Source organism: Acomys minous (genome assembly GCF_964271855.1).
Source record: "Acomys minous genome assembly, chromosome: 18".
NCBI lineage: Eukaryota > Metazoa > Chordata > Mammalia > Rodentia > Muridae > Acomys > Acomys minous.
Window position 1 is genome coordinate 15,015,666 of NC_140501.1, and position 22,589 is coordinate 15,038,254.

At 35.4% G+C, this 22,589-nt stretch overlaps 1 long non-coding RNA gene across 1 annotated transcript in view; it reads right to left on the reverse strand.

Moving 5' to 3' along the window:
• The window catches only part of LOC311589190, a 101,756-nt gene extending 85,030 nt beyond the window's left edge, over nucleotides 1-16,726 (reverse strand). The window contains exons 1-2 of the long non-coding RNA XR_014776440.1: nucleotides 16,666-16,726; nucleotides 16,390-16,546 (exon numbers count right to left, since the gene is read on the reverse strand). This is a non-coding gene — a long non-coding RNA (uncharacterized lncRNA). The remainder of the gene's footprint in view (nucleotides 1-16,389; nucleotides 16,547-16,665) is intronic.
• Between the last annotated feature and the right edge of the window lie 5,863 nt (nucleotides 16,727-22,589).

Sequence of the window (22,589 nt, forward strand, 5' to 3'; positions counted from 1 at the left end):
AGGAAGCAAGAGGATTTGAAGGAGGGTGGGAGGGATCCTGCAGTGATGATGGAGGAGTCTACAATCAGCATGTAAAGTGAACAAATAAAAAGGAAAAAGGGACGTAAGAAAAAAGGAAAAAAACCTTTAAGTTACTGAGAAATTTATTTGAAAAAATGGGGTATTTATACAAATTTTAATATGACAGAGTCTTTGAAAACACAAATACACAGTAGCCTGTAATTCTTGAAAAAAGGGAAACAAAAATTGTACCCACTAAAAATTTCTTATATTGATTAAGGACAGGTTAATTGATTCAGTGTGGATTGAATTTGAAAGTTTTTTATCTGATTTTTAGAAATAATATAAGGTTGCTCATGTGATTTTTTTATAACACATCTTTGTGAGAGAAATACGATACTAAATTTGTATTGCCAAGTAAAGGGATAAGTAACATTTGAAATGATCACAACCAATATAAAAGTTTTGTGAGAACATCATGACTATTAGAAGATATTCCAAGCAATCTGGATTGTATAATTTTGGGGGTCTTGTGTAAATTGATAATTATCTATAAAAGAATTATTCATATATATATATATATATATATATATATATATATATATATATATATATATATATATATAGCTGGTGTCATGTAAAAATCATATTCCTTCTCTGACTTTCACTCTTCTTCTGTATTATATTAATTTGCCTGTTGTAATCATCAGACATGTCACAAGGTAAGATTATAGATTCTGATTTAACATCATTTTGAGTAGTGAGAGTAAAGATGAAAAGTTTCAACACGAGAACTGCAATTCCTTATACAGGCATAAAAAGAAATTTCTGAAAACTTTGTTACCATAGTGTCTGCTTAATATATTTATCATTTCAGAAAGGGGGGAAAATAAAGAAAGCACACTCGCACATACACATCTTTAATCAAAAACATCGAAGCTGAATTTTTTGTAGTAAATGGGATATTTGAATACAGCAACTACTTTAAATCCTACTTCAATTAAAAACAAATACACAGAAAATCATTTACATGGTTAAAGTTAGTCAGCAGTGATTTTTCATAATTGTAATCCTAGTACTAATTAGGCAAAAGTAATCAATACTGATGCAAGACTGGGACCAGCCTGGATTATGTTTTCAAGTCTAGATCGGACACATTTTTTTAAGAAAAATAAAAGTTAGGATACAGAGAAGTTTCACATACTGATAAAATATTGTATTTCAACAACAAATAGCATTAGACAGGGCAGGAAAAAAAAAGCAGAAAAAGCAAAAAGCAGAAGAGCAGAGATAGATGTATGCAAAATACCAATTGCTGAAATATTTTGGTCCCAAATTGTCACTTATAATGCAATGTACACAAAACACTTCTAATTTTAACTAATTTAATATCTAGTCTGATGTCCTTTCTCAAATAAAATATACTTTCTTCTCTTTGTATCTATTATGGCTATCCAGACAGTAACTTTCTAGAGAGCTGAAAATTTGAGCCACTTAATCTTATAGGAAAAACTGTCTATGATGACAGCTACTATCTCACTAGGAGTTGAACAATAGCTTATTTATTCTTTACTGAAAGCACCCTTTTTGATTTAAAAGATACAGACAGTTCTATGTATTTTACATTATTATAGTTGTTTTCAGACTTTGACAATGCTGACAAGAACTTTCAGGAGTCAAGGTTTCAAGTTTAACTCATAGGAACACAGCAGATCACTGTGTTCTCAGTGAGCAGTAAATTGAGAATGTAGGAAGCAATGATATAATTCACACAATAGCTCTATTATGTTTTTTATCCTCATTTTAAATCACTTTGTCCTGAACAAAATTTTAGTAATTTTGTCTTAATACTAAATCATGTGACTAGTGAAAATTGTACTCTGATTCTGGCTGAGTCAAACAGGTATTCAAAGCCACGCTGTACAATGAGAAAACATGATAGCACCTCGTGTGTGTGTGTGTGTGTGTGTGTGTGTGTGTGTGTGTGTGTTATACTCCCACGTTCATCTGTGCCCTCCCCTGGCTCTTTATTCTCCTTTTAAAACGAACTGTATCCACATGTTTGTTGGGCCCTTTGTTTAATTTACAACCCTGTTTCAGTATAAAAAGCAGAAAAAAAGTAGATCTTAGATTCAACAAAACATGTGTTAGAACTTAATTGTGAATGAGGATTGTTAAACAGTTTTTGTGAATTCAGTTAATTTCCTCCAAACTCTCTGGGATATTACATTTCTTTATTGATTATCATTATGTATGAAAAGTCATCTCAATAGAACTTACTTGGAAGCTAAGATTCATTGTGGCAGATAATTTCTTAAATCAATGAAGCTGGACTAAAACATTACTAGGAGACAAAGTGGTGCCAGTATTTATTTGCCACCCACTATCCCTATGAACTCTTGTCTGCTGTCACTCTATGCACTGGGATGTGAACATTGACTGGTAAAACGATGATGGGCTGTTCTCACTGCAAATGAGCACATTTGTTCATACTTTTTACTTCCTCTGTAGTATGTCATTTTTTAGTTTTTGATTCATTCTCTTCCTATGAGGCTGCATCTGTTTCAGCTGTGAAAAGTTAATATTTCTCTGATACAAAGCTTTATATTTACTCTAAATCTTGTTATAAATAGTAAGACTATTAAGTAAGTTTTAATTAGATTTCTGCAACATCCAACAAAACAAAACAAATCCACTAATTAATGTAATCAGGCATAGTGTTTCACATCTATATTCCAGAATCTAGAGACTAGGGCCTAAGATTTGGGGGTTAAGTATCTGCCTTGTTTTGAAAGTATAGATTATAATCTCAATAATAGCCAAGTCTGGAATACATAACAAAAATTATCAAGAAAAATGGAGTAAGAGAAGGAGATATAGCATAATAAAATGGAAACTGACTTGCGTTTCGCAGAAAATTGCCGTATTATTAAACTAAGGATGTAATGCACAGCTGAACGTATGGAACCAAACCTCAAATAATGAGACTTAGAACACAATGTCATTGTAAAGAGATATGAGCATAGAGCCCTGCACAAACTGACCCACTAACCAAAAAAAAATAGATGTAGTAAACCTGGATGCCCTGCTCAGACATAGGCAATGGACAGCTCATTCTCTACAGTTTTTGGGAGGAGCTAGGACTGCCTCTGACAAGAAGTCTGGTGCCTGGTTTGATCACTTCGCCACGGCTGGGGGGAGGCATGGTGGTCACATAGAGGAAGGGGAAGCAGGCTATCTGTATGAGACTTGATAGGCTGTGGTCATATGGTGGGGGAGTAGGTCCCCTCTAGTGAGAGGTCTAGGGGAGAGGAATAGGGCAGAAGATGGAAGGAGGGTAGGAATGGAATGACACAAAATGTGGGGATAACATTGGGCATGTAATCTGAATAAATTATCATAAAATTGTAAAAGGTACTATGAACATATCATGGGAAACTGATCTGGAATAAATGATGTTGAGTCTGTATGCTATGTATATGATTCTTTGCCTTGGTTTGGTTAGGGTCTCTGATGGTAGAGACCCTTCACTAATATATTCAGTGCAGTGCTGACATTCATTTCCCATTGTAAACTCTGTATTTCAGTTATATAAAATGGTATATATGCATGAGGTAGTAAAAGAAAACATCTAAAAAACAAAAGTAGTGTCCAAGCAAGACATAGAGCTTATCAGAGGTTGAATTTATTGAAGAGGACATATTAGGCACATCAGTGACTTTTGCTGAGATAACCACTCATAGAGCTTGTCTTCATATATTTTATAGTTCTTATTATTGGACAATACATAACTGTCATTTCTCATTGAACATCTCTACATATGAATAAGTCATTGAGGCAAGCAGGTGCTTTAATAGTCGAAAGTGTAGTGAAGTAAAATATAAGTATTTCACAAGAATCTCGGAGACCACCTTTATAGAACATAGAATTTCTCAGCAGTAGCATGCCAATAGCAAGGTCTCCTTTGCAGAAAAAAATCAGTAGCTGGATATTACTTGCTAGGACATAACTCTAATCAAAAAAGTAATTCTACGGGACTCATAATTAAGAATAGACACTGTGGGTAGACTGAGGAGGAGGTAGCAGGGGGACTGGATGGGGATGGAATGGGATTGGGAACAAAGGGGCTCTGGTTGGGACAGCACGGGGAGGGGGAAGGGTACTGGGAGAGACAAGTGGAATTGGAGGTCATCTCTGGGATGAACTAGAAGTCTAGGATAATGGAAACTCCTGGGAATCCGTGAGAGTAACCCTAGCTAAGATGCCTATCAATGGGGAATATAGGGTCTGAAATGGCCATGTATTGTCACCAGGCAAGACTTCCAATGGAGGAATTGGGACACCAACTGAGCCACAAAACTTTTGACCTATAATTTTTCTAGTCTACAGTATGTTCAAGGGTAGATGGACCAGAAATTGATGGGATGGCCAACCAGTTACTGGTAGTGCTTGAGACCATTGCCATGAGAGAACCCATCTCCCCATCTCTGACATTGTTAGTATTATTCTGCTATGCTTGCAGACAGGAGTCTAGCATAACTATCATCAGAGAATCTTCACCCAACATCTGGTGGAAACAGATATGGAGACCAAACATTAGGTGGAGCTTGGGAAATCTTGATGTTGGGGGGTGGGGGGAATCATAGTAGGACCAGAGGAGTGAGGGATACTACAAGAAAACCTATAGAATCAACTAACGTAGGCCCATAGGAGCTCATTTAAACTGAAATACCAGCAAGAAAGCATGCTCTGGATGGACCTAGGCCCTCTGCACATGTCACAGTGTGTAGCTTGCTCTACATGTAGGACTTCTAAAGTGGGAGCACTGGCTGTCTCTGACTCTGTTGCTTGCTTTTGGCATACCTTCCCTCTACTGGGCTGCCTTGTCTAACCTCTACAGGAAAAGATGTGCCAAGTTTTAGTGTGATTTGTTTACTGAAGAGAACAGGAGGAGGAGGGGATGTGGCAGGGAAGGGAGGTAGAGGGAAGGGCTGAGAGGAGAGGAGGGAGGAAAAACTCTGGCCAAGATGTAAGGTAAGTTAATTAATTAGTTAATTAATTTTTAAAAGGAATAGAAACAAAAGAAAAACTTAAAAATGTAATCTTTTCTCCAATTTAAAAGATTCCAATTGCAAAAATTATATAAAATATTTTGTATATGGTATAATAAATATATGATATATATTCTATAGATTTAATACATATATAATATATATTTGTTCATTTAGAGAATATAAATATATTTAGTATGACAATAATATATAATAAATATAAAGATACAATGTATTAAGTCTATTTGAAAACACAAACACTCTGGAAACATTACCATAACTCAATTTGTATTTTTTGTGTTTCAACATGATTGTGAAAAATATACTGTCACTTTAAAATTCAATAAACAATGAAATAAAATGAGGTAAAATTACACTTTCTCATTGCTCTTTCAGAGGATATAGGTGAAATTTTCAGTATTTACTTAGTAGTTCACATCCATCCATTCCACAACTCCAGTTCCAGGGAATTCAATAGCTTTTTGTGATCATTGCATGTACCAGTCATGAACATGGTGAACATACACTCCTGTAAATGAAACATTGATAGGCATAAAGAAAATAAATCTAGAAGGATAAAAATTAAATCACAGCAATGATCATCTCCCTAGGATTTCATTTATCATACATCACAAAAACATTTGAACTGTTGCTTATTTTGCAAATTATCAAATTCATTTATATTTTGAAACAATATAGCCCATATCAATAAATATATAACTAACTGTAACTTGAGTTTAACTTTGTGTCCTCATTGAGCATAAATTATATTAGTTGTCAATTAAAACTATTCTGTTGGCATGCACATATTGGAAAAAAAACAATTACACCTCCTAATTTGTACTTAGTACAGCAGTATATTTACTGAAGATGTATTGCTTTGCTGAAAAATAGACTTAATAGCTTTTCTCCCAGGTATATATTGAATCATACTTTATCTTTTTCATCATTTATTATTGCCTAGACATGATTCCAGGCATCTAACTTTGGAAATAAAATGACGGTGGAACTAAATGCTTTTGAGTTACTTAAATCCCTTTTAAAAATACTGTTTTCTATAGATGTCTCAAGGCTATCCTCAGTTTTATTTCATTGTTACTTTCCAGGACAACTGCAGATAATAGGACAATTGTTCACATTTTAAAAAAGCTAGCGTATTATGCAGCATACATGCAATATATATTTAGATAATGCATCTTATTGTCATAATTTTAAATAGAACAGCAAATGAGCCAGATATAAATCTATAATACCCTTGTTACTCTTTATACTTGGAGAGAACAGAAAGCGAGCTATATTTTCAATGTGATGTTAGAGACTTCTGGTTTTCATTTTAACATGTACATAGTTTAGAAGTTATTAGTCCAGTATTTATAGAAAGAAAACACAAAGCAGCACAAATTCAACACTGCTTATTTTTATGTAAGAACTGTGTTATAGTTTGTCACAAAAATGAGCGTGAGGCACAAAGAAAGGATCACAGCTTGCTATGAGGATCAAGAGTGAATCAGAAAACACAAATGTAAAGTGTTGTTATATTACAGGGTCATTTGGTCCACCTTGAGAATTCAGCACACAGCGAGTCTATCTCTAGTGTTCAAGATGACGTATATATTTACTCTGTCATATACAGATTCTCCATTATGTTCTCAGGATGAATAATGTGGAAATTACACACACGTGCATGCACAGACAGACAGATACACACACACACACAATATATATATATATATATATATATATATATATATATATATATTTATGAGAAAGTAAATTTAAGACATTTGAAGTAATGGACAGAATTCTGTTCTTCTTATCAAAGAAAACTATCAACAAAAACTACTTTCCAGAGCTTATCTTTGCTGCAAGAAAGAAAAATTACCAACCTCTATTCAGTGTACTCTCTATGATTCATGCACCAAACAGAATTTGACAAATATACTTGAAAGCCACAGTCCAAAGTCATAGTTTTAAAAAAAAACCTTGGGGATAATAATAAAACTAAAGAGTCTTAGCCTTCCCTACCCTTGACTGCATACCCAGTGTTATAGAGTACAAGAAGATGACTGGATTGATGGTATCCAGTTCATGCTGATATAAAAATATTGTAGACTGACCAATTTATTATAAATAAAAATATATTTATGATCATTCTTATAGCTGAAAAGTCAATCTATAGATTTTTTTCTGGCTAGTGAGGTAAAATTTTATATGTCTGGCACCTGTCAAGTCTTAAATAGAAAATCATTCAGTCACAGACATAAGGGAGGGAATAGGGTGAAAGTGGAAGGGAGGGAGGAATGGGAGGATACAAGGGATGGGATAACAATGGAGATATAATATGAATAAATTAATAATAAAAAGAAAATCAATATAGAGGCATCCATCAAGTTTATATTTATAAGGGCATTAATTCCATTCACAAGGTTCATACAATCTAAGCCCCCATCACTTAAAAAAACTGTAAGGAATTATATAAATACATTCAGTATTAGAATCTAAAATGTGAACTTTGAGAAAATACCATAGTCAAACTAAAGTAAATTATTAATGAGATATTATAGGATTCATAGGAGATGACCAGATAGCAACACATAATCCATAAAACTGTACATAAATTACAGGTCAGTTCTTCAGATTTCTAAAAGAAGTTTTGTGTATAATTTAATGATTTTGAACAAACTTAGCATAATAGAGGAAGAATCTTACATGACAATGATAGAGAATTAAGGGAAAAGCATATGTTTTAACATTATAGCCATGGTGAGGTTCAATCTGAAAGAACTCATAATGCATAATGAGGGACTTAATTTATATGTATATATATAATATATTCATATTACATCTCAAATGTTATCCCATCCCTTGTATCTTCCCACTCCTCCCTCCGTCCTGCTTTTCCCATACTCCCCTCCCCTATGACTGTGACTGAGGGAGACCTCCTCCCCCTGTATATGCTCATACTACCTCCCTCCAGAGGAAGGATAGGAGAGACTTAATTTTTAACTGTAGTTAGGTAAAAATCTTTACTCATGTAGTCATTTACTGTTTTCCTTATTTTGAATAGGATCAGCTTACAAACTCAGAATATAAGAAAGTGATTAATTCACTTTGAATACTTAAAGTCAAGAGTAAAGTGAGACTGCTACCCGATATTTCCTTAACTATTAAATGTTAAACATTAAGGGGTTTATTTAATAGAAACTGTCATTTATTCAAATGTCTATCAACAAAGTTGAAGAATAAGCTTCTCCCCAAGAATAAGCTCCTATTCAGTTATCCAGTACAAAGTGTTAAACTCTGAGACCGTATATGCACAAACAACAAGACAGTCTCAGCAAGTTGTGTTCATATATTTCTGCAAATATATCTACATATACATACAAATAACAATCAAATAAGAAGTGAGAGTCAATGGGGAAATGGAAAGTATTGAAGTGAAGAAACTTAGGAGGGCCTGGAGAAAAAGGAAATAGGAAAAGTGATGTAATTTTAATTAAAATTGTACAAGAATAAAAGGTTACCAAGAAGAGACTTGATTCCCTATGAGCATATACAGGGGGAGGAAATCCCCCTCAGAAACAGTCATAGGGGAGGGGAGTAAGGGGAAAATGGGAGAGAGGGAAGAATGGAAGGATACAAGGGATGGCATAACCATTGAGATGTAACAAGAATAAATTAATAAAAAAAATTTAAAAAGATAAATAAATAAATCTAAAGTAAAAAAAAATACAGTTTAAAAATGAAGAAATTATATTATGTTGACAATGTGTCCTACAAACCAAATTCATTAAAATGGCCACATTTTTCATTCCAAAAAGTATGAACATAATTTTTAAAAAATCATGGCCTATTATTTGAAAAATTTATAAATAATACAGTTAGCTTGATGATTATATGTCTTATACATTAATCATTGACATCAAATACTATTTAAGAGTCTCAAAATTCTCAACACCTGAAAATTCACATACTTCACTTAAAAATATTGGCTTTCAATTCTTCATTTTTAAATGTGCTTAAGATAACTTCAGTGACCAGCCTGATTTGACAACTATAATCTATGATTTTTACCTCTCTATATTTCATTTTGTTGAGATTTATGTGAGTTTTAGATGTTATTGCTAAAGTGATTTTATTTATTTTTTAAACTTATTTTTTGTTGAAATTTCCATCAATACAATGATACTTTGATGCTTTAAATTCTAATTGCTTCAATGTTTTTGTGATTCCAAGTACCAAGCCTTTAACTCTGGGGCCTTTGAATTATTCACGATAACCTATGTATAACAATAGCCATATGTGGTAAAATTGTAAACAAAATTGAAATTTGAGGATTAGAATATTAGCAAAAGTCTAAATAATTGAGTTTTCTGAGACTCTAAAGTGAGCTAATAATAATTACTACTTTAATGTACATATTCCAACCATACAAAGCATTAAGTTTTGATGATTAGGCTTAGCCAATACATAGTGTGAATACTCATTGATACACATTCTGGTTTCTAATGTTGAATAATATAAGGCTACTCTTATTTATATTATATACAAATACCAATAAATATCAACCTATGGAGCAAACAGAAAAGTAGACACCCAATATTCTACTTCTGAAGGAGGCAAAGCTAGAAATGAAGCCTGTATGTAGTTTAAAAGTATATTCTACACATCAACAAGGGAAATATTTTAAGTTACATTTTAAGGTAAGTTTTATGACAGTTTTGCTTTATCATGATTTGGAGTCAGAGCATCATGGTAGATAAAAGACATTTTTTTCGGGGTTTTTGTTTACAATTCTATTTTGATAATGGTACCTTCCAGAATTATAGACATTAGTCCATCAGGGTCAAGGCTCTTGGTAGACACCATGATAAATTTTCCATGTACAATGAGTTGTGTAGTTTTTGTCTTCAGAAATAGCATCTTACTGTCAGTTTGTATAAAGCAACCAATAACCTTGGTAATAGCTTTAGTGGTTTATGATTTTCCAATAGGCACCTTTGGAAATAAAACACAATTATATGTGTCCCATCAGAAATGAAAGCTTCATTTGGTGACTAGACATATCTAGTTTAGGCTCTGTCTTGTTATATGGTGAGTTCATTTAAATCATTTCTGATGGATAGATAGATGATAGATAGATAGATAGATAGATAGATAGATAGATAGATAGATAGATGATAGATAGCTTCTACTGTATTGGGTTTTCATATGAACTCACAATCGACCCTTAGTTTCTTCTTTGATTCACTCAGTCATTACCATCTTCCCTCTCCATTTGTTCTTTCTGTTCCTGTACCCACTTTGTCAATTCATAGCTATCCTTTCTAGTGTTTCTTCCTAGAGAAAGCCATTTATATACTCTCCCCAGACCCTAATGCACACCAAACGTCTGCAGTTATATGGATTGTAGCTTTCTTGTCAATACATATTGACTAACATCCAAACATCAGTAAATATTTTTTTCTTTTTAGTTCTGGTTACCTCATCAAAATTATTTGTATCATTCTGTCATTTACCAGTGACTGTAATAATTTTTTAACAGTTGATAATTCTCTGTCATGTAAACAAGCCACATATTATTTTTATCCATTCATGCACTGAAAGACATTTAGGCTGTTTCTAATTGCTGGCTATTATGTATAGAGCAGCATTAAACAATATTGTGCAAGTTTTTTCTTGTAAATGAAGTATCCTTTGGTTATATGCCCAAGATGGATATACCTGGATCCTAAAGCAGATCTATTTTCAACTTCCAGAGAAACTCCACGCAGATTTTACACTAGCTCTCCAAGCGTACATGCTCAGCATCAGTGGAAGAGTATTCCAGCAATTACACATGGTTGGATTTTTGGTCAATATCATGCTGTTTTTATTACTGTAGCTCTGTAGCACAGTTTGAGATTGGTAACGATACCTCTAGCAGTTCTTTTATTATTATGGATTGTTTCAGCTATGCTGAGATATTTGTATTTCCATATGAGGCTGAAAATTGTTCTTTTACCATGTGTAAAGGATTGTGTTGAAATTTTGGTTTAAATAATATTGAATGCTTTCTGCATATGGATTATACTTCTATGAAGTAATGGTTTCACAAATATTATCAGCCAATTTATTAAAGGTGTCTATAAAAGTACAGCATAGAAGCCGACAGAGCAGTGCATTCCTGTGATTTCAGCATGGAGAAGAATAAACAGAGAACTGTCAATTCCAGTTTATTTTTGGCTATGTAGCAAATTATAGAATCATAAGAAAAAATTATTGTACCATTACCATTAAGCAGAGTACTAATCTTTCACAGGCCTGGTGTCTGTAAATTCGAAAACCAATGTGTCAGTAGATCCAATATTCTTCAAGATCCCACTTGGCAAGTTAATATGTAGTTTGTTGTTGTTGTTGTTGTTGTTGTTGTTTTGCTGTTTTCTCATAGACTATATGACAATGAGATTATTTTGGTCAATTTATCAGGAGTAATAGTGAATGTTAAGGGAGATATTAACTCATGATCTAAAACTTTTCTGAAAGTTGTCATCTCCCAATACTATTAACCTAAGAAGTAAGGGTTTAACATATAGATTTGGGATGAAATAAATATTCCAACTATAGCAGTTTTTGGACATCCTAGACTTTCTTCTGAATATTATGTTATATCCGATGGCAACATGTCCAATTAATGAACTTAAACTTAACCCTCAGAAAAGACAGCAGTTATAGGACTACGTTCATGTTAAAAATGTATTTAAACACATACTCCAAAACCTAAAATAACGGTTGTAAGTTGATTTTAAAAATAAAACAATGTGGAACACCATGCTTGCCAGTGCCTGTATAGGGATAGAACCAACACTACCAAAAATGAATATAGTGTTATTTTGTTATACTGATTGATGAGTGCTGCTGGAATCAAAGTTTTTTTTTTTTTTCTGTGCCTGCTTCAGTTCCCAAATATGACACAGGGACTTGTTTTCAATTTCCTTCAATCTTCATTTTCCATCTTAAAATATCTTCTTACAACTTAAACTTTCACATTCTCCAACCTCCATAAATTTCATTTTCCTTCCTTAAAACATCTCCTTAGACTCCAAAACATTTCCTTTGATCCTTCACCACTTACGCTAATATATGATACGATATCTATTTCTAGTCTTTAACCCAATCAGAGATCTTAGAAGGATAAATACTACCTGGGTATACAGCAAGTGCAGAGAAAGCAGTTTCCAAAACTACAGAAATGCATAAACAAAAGTATAGAATGGGCAATGTGCACAATTTAGCTAAAGATGATTCCTTGTTCTTTGTCTGAGCGGCTGAAAGGCATCTGCCTTTCTCCATCAGCCACTCTGGACTATATAACCAAACTGTTAACACTGATTTCATACAAGCCAAGTGAAAGGGTGCTGTAAATCCTAAGGTCTCTGTCTATGGTTGTACTTCTACACACGATGACCACAGAGCATTCATATGCCCTATAGGACAGGACTGGGCCAACTTGCCCTGCTAACAGGATTTAGGGGCTATGCAGAAACATTTTCTCATGCCTTCGCCAGTCTCAGAGCTGTTCCAATATAGATTTATCAGCTTTAATATTAGATGTTTTGTTGGACTTCTTTCATTCTGGAGCCTGTCTATAGCCAGTCTTCAGGGTGTCTCTCCAAGTCATATATAATCGTTATTAATTTGGATAGAATCCATAGCTTTTCTTTTCCTTCTGATATAAATACAGAGCCTTTTCCCTCAAAGTAATACACTTCCTGTTTTCCATTTTGAAGTTAAGACCAAAAAAGGCTGATTTAATTTAGCATTCCCTTTCTTATCCAGGTATACTCCATTTTCATCCTTCTCAAAGAGGATGCATAAAACCACAGTCATCACTGAATATACAACCAGTTCCATGTTGAGAGTCAAAGCGAAACTACATGGGGTCCAAATCCTCTCCTTTACAGAATTCTACATTTCTTAATATGGAAAATTCTTTCACTTTAAATCTCTCCACTATCCCTCCTTCATAGATTTTAATTATTATTTTCTAACTAGTTTTTCTTTCTATGACTGTCTATATTCAGTTTTCTTTTTTACTTTAGCTTTAAGCACATTTTAAGTGTTTTGTACATGTTAAGAGGTTTGTATCTGTCTTCTGCATCAGTGTACTATGGCTAGCCTTGCCCCTACTTTTTCATTTCATTTTTGCATAATCACAAAAACAACAGTTTCTGTGCCTTGAGACCTCTTCTTGGGCTGGTGTCTATTCTACAACCTCTCTGTTTGTTAAATTAAATGTTTTTCTTTATTTCTTTAGTATCAACACACACACACAAACAAAAACAACAACAACAAAACAATTCTATCCATTTCTCTGTTACTGTTTTCATTCTTTCAGTATTTATTTTTGCCTAATATTCCCTAAACTCTTTTGCCTGGGAACTGCCTGTTTCAGCATACATTAGTGGTTCTGGAGTCTTCCCAGTCATTTAGTGGCTCTGGGAAGATGCTCCCAGGAAGCCAGAGGGGTTTCTCAGGCCCCTCAAGCATATGGTAATGATGGTATGCCTCAGGCCACAGCCTGGGTGTTTCTCTAGGTCTGCCATCTGCAACTACTACTTCCTCTGCTCCTTTGTGATCTCACTTCCGTTCAAATTGGCAGAGGTTACTTACTACAAGTTCTGTTTCCATCACCTACAGTCCCAGCCAATCCACTCCTGGCTCCAGCTACAGCAGCTAGTCTAGAGTTTTACTTCCACACACCAGGAGCACAGAGCATTGATATGCCCTGCAGGACAACGCCGGACCAACTAGCCCTGCGAGCTTGGGAGAATCTGTAATAAATTTGTCCATTGTTATGGTCTCTAGGAAGTTTCCATGGGTTTTGCCACCTACAGCTACACCAGCTGCTTACAAGTCCCATTTACCTGGAGCCATCAGCTGACAGTTTCTCCACTATTCAGTATTAGATCACCAAGTGTCGGTTGGGATGCTAGCTACTGAGTTATGTGCAGGTTGAATTAAACAATTCTGTTGAAGAAAATTCTTGTGTTTATATGGTAGTATCACCTGTCAATAAAGGCTGATGGCCTGTAGCTTAGACAGGAAATAGGAGATGGGACATTCTACAAGTAGAAGGAAAGAACCAGGAAGGAAGTTCACCTGGAAAGATGTGTAACAGACAAATGTCTTACCTGAGTATAGGTAACTAGACACAGGGCATAGATTAGTAAAATGGGTTATTTTAAGTTTGGAACTAGTCAGAGAAGAGACTAGTTATATGGCCTAGGTATTTGTAAAATCATATTTTTAGTCTCATGAGTCACTAATCTGGCATCTTGTGAACAAGAGGAGAATCCCCCTTCTACATACAGTGAGGAGGCCTGGTTAAATAGGCTTCAGTTTCTTGTTAGTTCAGAACAGACCTAAGTCCCCATTCCTCAGAAATGAGCTCATCAGTCACTGGGGAGAATGGGAAGCCTGTCAGAGATGACCTAGCCACCTATCTAGATGAAGGTAAGATTGCTTAATGTTATTTTACTGCTGGTCTAATTGCTTAAGGATGATTTACTGCTGGTCCGGAAATCTCTTCTCTTATGATTAACACATGACCCTGGTTAAGTTAGCTTGCACCTTTTCAGTTTGACTGCTCCATTCATGTTACATGTTGCCAAAACCTCTTAGAATTACCCAGAATATCTTTAAAAAGAGTTCACCTCAGGGTCACCATTTCGCCAAAATGATGAGCCAAGCATACTGTATATCTGCAGAATAAATGCTTTTTGTTGCTTGCATACTATTTGAGTCTGAGGTCTTTTCTTCAGTGCATTCAAGACCTTAACAATAGGAAGCAAATGTGCTGCTGCTGCTCTGATAAACAGCCTAAGTGTCCATCAGTAGAAGAATGGATAAAGAAACTGTGGTACATATACACTATGGAATACTACTCAGCTATTAAAAACAAGGAATTCCCAAAATTTGTGGATAAATGGATTGAGCTACAAATGATCATAATGAGTGAGTTAACCCAGAAGCAGAAAGACTCAAATGGTATATACTCACTTATATCTGCTTATTAGCCCAAGGGGCATGTCCCACAAAAGCCTTCACTTACCAGGAAATTGAGACAGAGGGGAGGACACTCTATTGGGACTCTAGATGAAAGAAGCATGGGAGAATGGCAAAGTAGAAGGATCCAGAGGGTCCTAGAAACCTACAAGTAGAACATTATGATAGGCAGATTTGGGCCCAGGGGTCCTGCTCAAACTAAGGCACCAGCCAAGGACAATACAGGCGGTAAACCTTAAACCCCTACCCAGATCTAGCCAATGGACAGAACATTCTCCACAGTAGAGTGGAGAGTGGGATATTACTTTCTCACATACTCTGGTGCCTCACCTTTGACCATGTCCCCTGGAGGGGGAGACCTGGTGGCACTCAGAGGAAGGACAGCAGGTTACCAAGAAGAGACTTGATATCCTATGATCATATACAGGGAGAGGTAATCCCACTCAGGAACAGTCATAGGGGAGGCGAATAAGGAGAAAATGGGAGGAAGGGAAGAATGGGAAGATATAAGGGATGGGATAACCATTGAGATGTAACAAGAATAAATTAATAAAGGAAAAAAATAAATACATAAAAACAAAATAAAACAATAGGAAGCAAGTGGTTTCTAAATACCGCCCCCCCCCCCTGCTGATCCCAACTGCAGATTCTATGACTGGCCACTTGACGCTTTTCAAAACCCTATGCTTGGATTACTGTCTAAGTTTGGATTCTACATAAATTCTTGCCCAAGGTTTGGTATATTAAGATTTGAATTAAAACTTTTTCCCTATGTCTTCTTTAGCTCCCACATAATGAGACAGGAGCCTGTTACAATTTAAGGAGCTTCCAAGCACCATAACAGAGCAGATATTAATCTATTCTATGCCATGTAGGCTAGCCTGATGACCTTCCAACCATGTGCTCCATTACCTGTCCTCTAGTCTTGCCCTTGTAGCTCCTGCTCCATCTGTGTCCCCATGGCAACTCCCCAAAGGTGACCTCTTCCTCTTGAGATAGCCTCTTTCTTCTCTTTCTCTCTCTCCCTCCCTCTCTCTCTCTCTCTCTCTCTCTCTCTCTCTCTCTCTCTCTCTCAATTTCTCAGACCCCCGCCACACTCACTGGGAACAGACGTCCTACTTAATCTCTCCTCAGCCCAGGCATAGGCTCTTCAGCTTCTTTATTAACTAATCAGAGATAATTGGGGAGTAATTTTTACACAACATTGAGATTCCTCCATAGCAATGACAATATCAGAATCTTTTAGCATTCAGATTAGTGTAGCAATTAACAATTGACTATACAGACACACTTTAATATGTGTGTAGCCAACTCTATAGAATGCTTTTCCCAGTCTTCATCAGAAAGGCTTTCTCCAGAAGCATATGAGATAAGTGTAGAGATCCACCACCAGATATTATGCAGAGAGGGTAAAAATTGCTGGTCTTCATCAAGTCCATCTCTCAAAGCTTATAGAATATCAGGAAAGAGAGGGAGGAACAGTTGATAGAGTCAGAGGGGAGGAGATTGAGGACATCAAGAGAACATGGCCCATTGGATCAACTAAGCAGGGCTAATATATACTCACAGAGACTGAAGCAGCCATCATGGAGCCTGAATGGGTCTGTACCAGGTCCTCTGGGTATATGTTATGGCTGTTACCATGGTGTCTTTGTGGTGTCATCTTCCTAGCAGCAAAAGTGGGTGTGTCTCTGAAACTTGCCTGCTCCTAGGATTATATTCCTCTTACTGTATTGCATTTTCAAGCCAGAAATGAAGGCTTTTGTCTTGTTTTATTGTTTTTCCTATTTTGTCATGTTTTGTTATTATCTTTTAGAGGCTTATTCCTTCTTGAAATAAGAAGGAGGAAGAGTAGATTTGGAGGAGTGAGGAGATAAGAGGGAGCTGGAAGGAAAGGAGGGAAGGAAAACTGGTTGAAATGTACTGTGTAAGAGAATATATTTTCAATAAAAATAAAACAATTAACTGAAATTTCAGCTTTCAATTTCATTGAGGAAAAAAGTTACAAAAATAAACCATAAGATTAATGTGATTCTAGTGAATCAGAGGACATAATTTACTCTTCCCCAACATATCACAACTCAGTGAGTGCAGAGCTATCAATATCTGACTCTTAAGCATGCTCTTTGATACCCTAGTATTTTTTAAATTGTATTTAAGTAATGTATTTAGATTATATCTCATCTGTTATCCCTTTACTTGTATTTCCTATTTCCCCCTCCCTCCCTCTTTCATCCTATTCCCCTCCCCTAGGTCTTTGACAGAGGGGACCTCCTCCCACACGATATGATCACAGCCTATCAGATATCTTCCTGGTACTGTGCTTCCTCTTCCTCTGAGTGTCACCAGATCTCTCCACCAAGGGGGAAGTGGTCAAATATGAGGCACCAGAGTTCATGCTCAAGTCAGTCTTTGCCCTTCACACAATTGTGGAGAATGTGGTGTCCATTGGCTAGGTCTGGATATGGGTTCTAGGTTTACTGCATGCATTGTCCTTTGTTGATACAGTAGTTTGAGCTTACCTGACTGGGTCCAGATCTGCCAACCTTAGTGGTCATCTTCTAGGTTTCTAGGACAATCTGGATCCTTCTATTTCCCCATTCCTTACCTCTCTCACTTAGAGTCCCAATAAGAAATCTCAGTGTCTATCCCAATCTCCCTCTGAGTGAAGACTTTCAGGGACATCTCTGTTGGGCTACTGTCCAATTATAAATGAGTATATGCCATGTGTAACTCACTCAGGATGATCATCTCTTGGTCCATCAGTTTGCCTGCAAATTTCATGATTTCCTTGATTTTAATAGCTGAGTAGTATTCCATAGTGTAAATGTACCACAGTTCCTTTATCTTTCTTTGAGGGACATTTACGCTGTTTCTAGGTTCTGACTATTATGAAAAAGGCTGCTATGAACATAGGTGAGGATGTGTCCTTGTTGTGTGGTGGAGCATCTTTTGGGTATATTCCAAGAAGTAGAAGAGCTGGGTCTTGAGGTAGCCCTATTTCCAGTTTTCCAAGAAAGCACCAGATTGATTTTCCAAAGTGGTTGTACATGTTTGCACTCCCACCAGCAATGAAGGAGTTTTCCTCTTCCTCCACATCCTCTCCAGCAAATGCTTCAGCATTCTGATGGGTGTAAGATGGAATCTCCGAATCTTTTTGATTTGCATATCTCTGATAACTAAGGATATTGAGCATTTCTTTGGGTGTGGTTGACCTTAGAGCCTGGGCTCTTGGTGTTCAGTTCACGAAGTTGTCTTCTGTTCCAATGAGTTCCAGGCTCTTCCCTACTTTTTCTTCTAACAGATTTAGTGTCTCTGGTTTTATGCTGAGATCTTTAATCCACTTTGACTTGAGTTTTGTGCATAGCAACAAGATGTAGACATCCAGGAAGACCAGCGCCATTTGTTAAAGATTGAATGGATGATACCCTAGTATTTTTAAAGAAGGTTTATTTTCACTTTTTAAAATCTGTGTGTATGTTTTATGTGACTTTGTAAATATATGGCATATATTTATTGGTTATCTTAGAGCAAACAAAATGATTCTGATCACCTAGGACTAAAATTACAGGGAATATTGTACATTTGTTAAACATTAAAAATAATGCTAAAAGTTAGAAAATGTAAAGTTGTCATATTAAGTAAAATATACAACAATTCATCTTAGATTAATATGATCAAGGTTGAGCTAAAGTTCATATTCTACTCAATCTCCCTGTGTCTTCTATCTGTAACTTTTAGTTTCAGGCTTCTATGAGTCTGTCTCTTGTGTGAATCTAATCTGTTCCTATTACAGTTGTCATGTCCCTAACAATGGACTTTTTGATATATTTAATAAAAGCGAAGAAATCAACACATGTGCAAGGAATGAGAGACACTGTATAGAAATATTTAATGAACATTTGAAAGGCAATAAGTCATGTACTAATCCAAACAGGCTCACAATAATTATCAGGATAGAAACCAAACATTACTAGGCTATAGCAATATCATTTCTGGTATTTAGGAAAGGTAATTTTAATAATGATACTTTCAGTCTGATATTATAACACAAATAACACATACATAGCTCTGATTCAACGACATGAAAGAATAGATACTTTAAGATTAAATTTATGCATTAACTTAGATTGTAAAATTTAATTGCATGGTAATCCTAAAGCAATAAGTTTCATTGTCACATCATTCTCTTAAGGGAAGTTTAAAAATGAAAAAGAATGAATGCACAGCAGGAAATCAGATAAAGTCTTATGTTCTCAAGATATATAATGAATCTGTAAGTGAGGTCCAGGAGACATCTCAGTCTCTTGAAGTGAAAGAAATATTTTTATAAAATTGCATTGGTACAGTTTTGTTATGTCTAATGTAGTGCTAAGAACCAATCTCAATCTGGAAGACCAGCAAATGCTCTTAACCTCTAAACCGTCTGTCAATTCAGCCCCTACATTCTACAGTTTCATTTCTTATCTGACAATACCTGCCCTCTATTATTTATTTAGGAACAGGTTCCTAGAGTTTATGACATAAATAATGTAGACAACACACAATCATCCTGAGTAATCATTGATTTTTTAAAATGTTCAATCTCACTAAAATCATTGAGATTAGTCTATCATATGAACAGAACATAGAAAGGAAATGCATGGATATAGAGAGTTATCATCATCACTGGTGTTCTCAGTGCCTAGAGGAAATGTTCAATTCAGAGGACTTGTTGCTCAGCTTATTTGAAGACTCAGAGTGCATGTTGCATGTGATTGAGTCTATTAAAGCATACTTGAAACCAGGTCTTTAATAGTCTTCTTATTATGCCAGGGTAGTTGTGGCACGTAAATTAAAAATTAACTGCAAACCATCAAGTAGTCTATTTCACTAAAACAATGGATTCTGAACCATGCCCTGCTGTGTCACCTAATTCCTTAAATTCATTGTGTCTAGCAAGTAAAAGTAATAACAGACTCATCTCATTTGAGTATTGTATTTTAAGGTCTCCTACTTCAAATCCTTACTGTCAAGGTATGCACATATTCTTACAGCTGTTATTATTTGTTGTAATAGATTTTTGGAATTATTCTGATGTACAATTCTGTTACTCTAGGATCATACCTATGACTTTCCCAGATTATAGTGCTAGTCTACTGAAGATAATAAACACTTATACTTGAAGTGTAGTTCACAGATAAGCAATATGCTTAGCAAAAGAAGGCTAAACTAGCATTGGATGTCTCACAATTAGAGAACAGGCAGATTTTTTGTAAATTTCATTAACACACACTTCAATCTAAATTCAAACATTTATATAAACCTAAAACAGATTTTGAACTAAACTGATGTAATTAATTATCTTAGCTGTCATATTTCATTTGACCTTCAACAATATCAGACTTTTGAAAAAAAATCATGCAAAACTTCTGGGTCTTAAGCTATATTTCAACTTACATTTAAATATTTGGGGTTATAATTTCCTGCTTTTGATTTACAACATTATCAAGGATATGCAATTCCTATTAGTGACTTTCTACTCTAACTATATTTAATAGCTTTGGATATTAGGATTCTGTGAATTTCATATAAAATCTTTCAACAAAATGAAATAATTTGATGTAAACTAAGGGTAAATGACTTCAATTTTAAATTTTGTATATATTGACCCTTGGTACTGTAATTTTAAACAAATATTCCAGTAAATAAAAGTATAGCAAATTCATATAGATAATTACTAGCTAGGTAAAAAATTTACTGATATATAATGAAATTTCTAAAAGGAGACATAGAATAACCAAATAGAAAGCAAAATAAAACAAACATTATCTCAGCAGCTAAAATGGGAGAATTACAAAATAGAGCAACTTGCTGGAGTTTTCCTAAAGCCAAAATTCAGAATTAATGAAGGAAGGAAGTAATTGATCACTGTGTAATAAAGAAATAACCAAAAATACCACTGATGTTTTTACAGAAGCCTAGATTTAATGGTGAAATTAATGCAAGTGGAAGAAATTTTACTTGCTTAGAGAAAAGTTTTTCCAAGCCACAAAGCTCCGTGTGGAACCAGTCAGCAAAGAGAGTAGGCAACAACAAGAACAACAATAAAAATGAAAGAAAGAAACAAAGAAAGAAGAAAAGAAAAAAATGAAGTCCTTTATTGTGATTTCTTGAGAGATGTGGTTAAGATAATACAAAAATCATAGATTGCTTTTCAGACTGTTTCTTGAGAGCCTTGGGTAATAAAGAGAGGTGGTCAATTCTTACTATTGCCATTTAATGCACAGAAACTAATAATCTCGTATAAGCATTATAAAGGATTTATTTGATGGTAAAAATATTGTATTCAAAATAAAATTAAAAAAATATTGGATTCTTATTTTCATTATGAGTGTGTACTACTAAAGAAACCTACCTCTTTGATACTACCTGAAATCTTAAAATAGTTTTTGTTTTGTTTTGTTGTTGTTGAATTTTTTTGTTTTTTGTTTTTGCTAAAAATTTAAAGAAGAAGGAGGAGGAGGAGGAGGAGGAGGAGGAGGAGGAGAGCAGTTTGGGCTCTGTTTTCCTTGCCCTTCCATATCTTGAATGGAGGAAGGGGAAGGAAAGAGTAGACTCTCAGGATGGGGGTTATTTAAACCTTAGGGGGAGGGGTAGAGGCTTTTAAGGTGAGAGTATTTCATTGGCTGGGTCTAAGGTGCTGGGAATCTCTTATTGGCAAGAAGAAGAACTCCTGGTGTTTGCTGATATGACCTTATAAAGAGAGGGAAGTTTAACATCACTGCAAGATCTGACTTCCTTTGGTGTGAGCAAATGTTGGAGGTGATGAACCTGTGGAACCCAGAGCAGGGGAGAGAGTGGTCCTCACTCCTACAGCTCTTAAAAAGAGATTTTAGTGGTTGGATGTGACTCAACCCCAATTCTGCTCCAGATGGCTCCACTGAGACCCAAGGTACCACAACCCCACAATGTCCCATGGAAATGTTAAAGTAATACATTACAACTTGTTAGAGCTACTGTTCAACGACTACTTTAGTCTTCCTTAGATACTTTTTTAACCTGTCTTTTTTTATTAATTCATTCATATTACATCTCAATTGTTATCCCATCCCTTATATCCTCCCATTCCTCCCTCCCTCCCACTTACTCCCTACTCCCTTCCCCTATAATTATGACTAGAGGGACCTCCTCCCCCTGTATATGCTCAAAGGGTATCAAGTCTTTTTTGGTAGTCTGTAATCCTTCTTCTGAGGGCCACCAGGTCTCCCCATCAAGGGGACATGGTCAAATATGGTGCACATGATTTTATATGAAAGTCAGTCTCCACTCTCCATTCTCCACTCAACTGTGGTGACTACCCAGTCCATTGGTTAGATCTGGCTCAGAGTTCGAAGTTTACTGCATGTGTTGTCCTTGGCTGGTGCCATGCTTTGAGCAGAACCCCTGGGCCCAAATCTGCCTGTCATAATGTTCTTCTTGTAGGTTTCTAGGATCCTCTGGATCCATCTA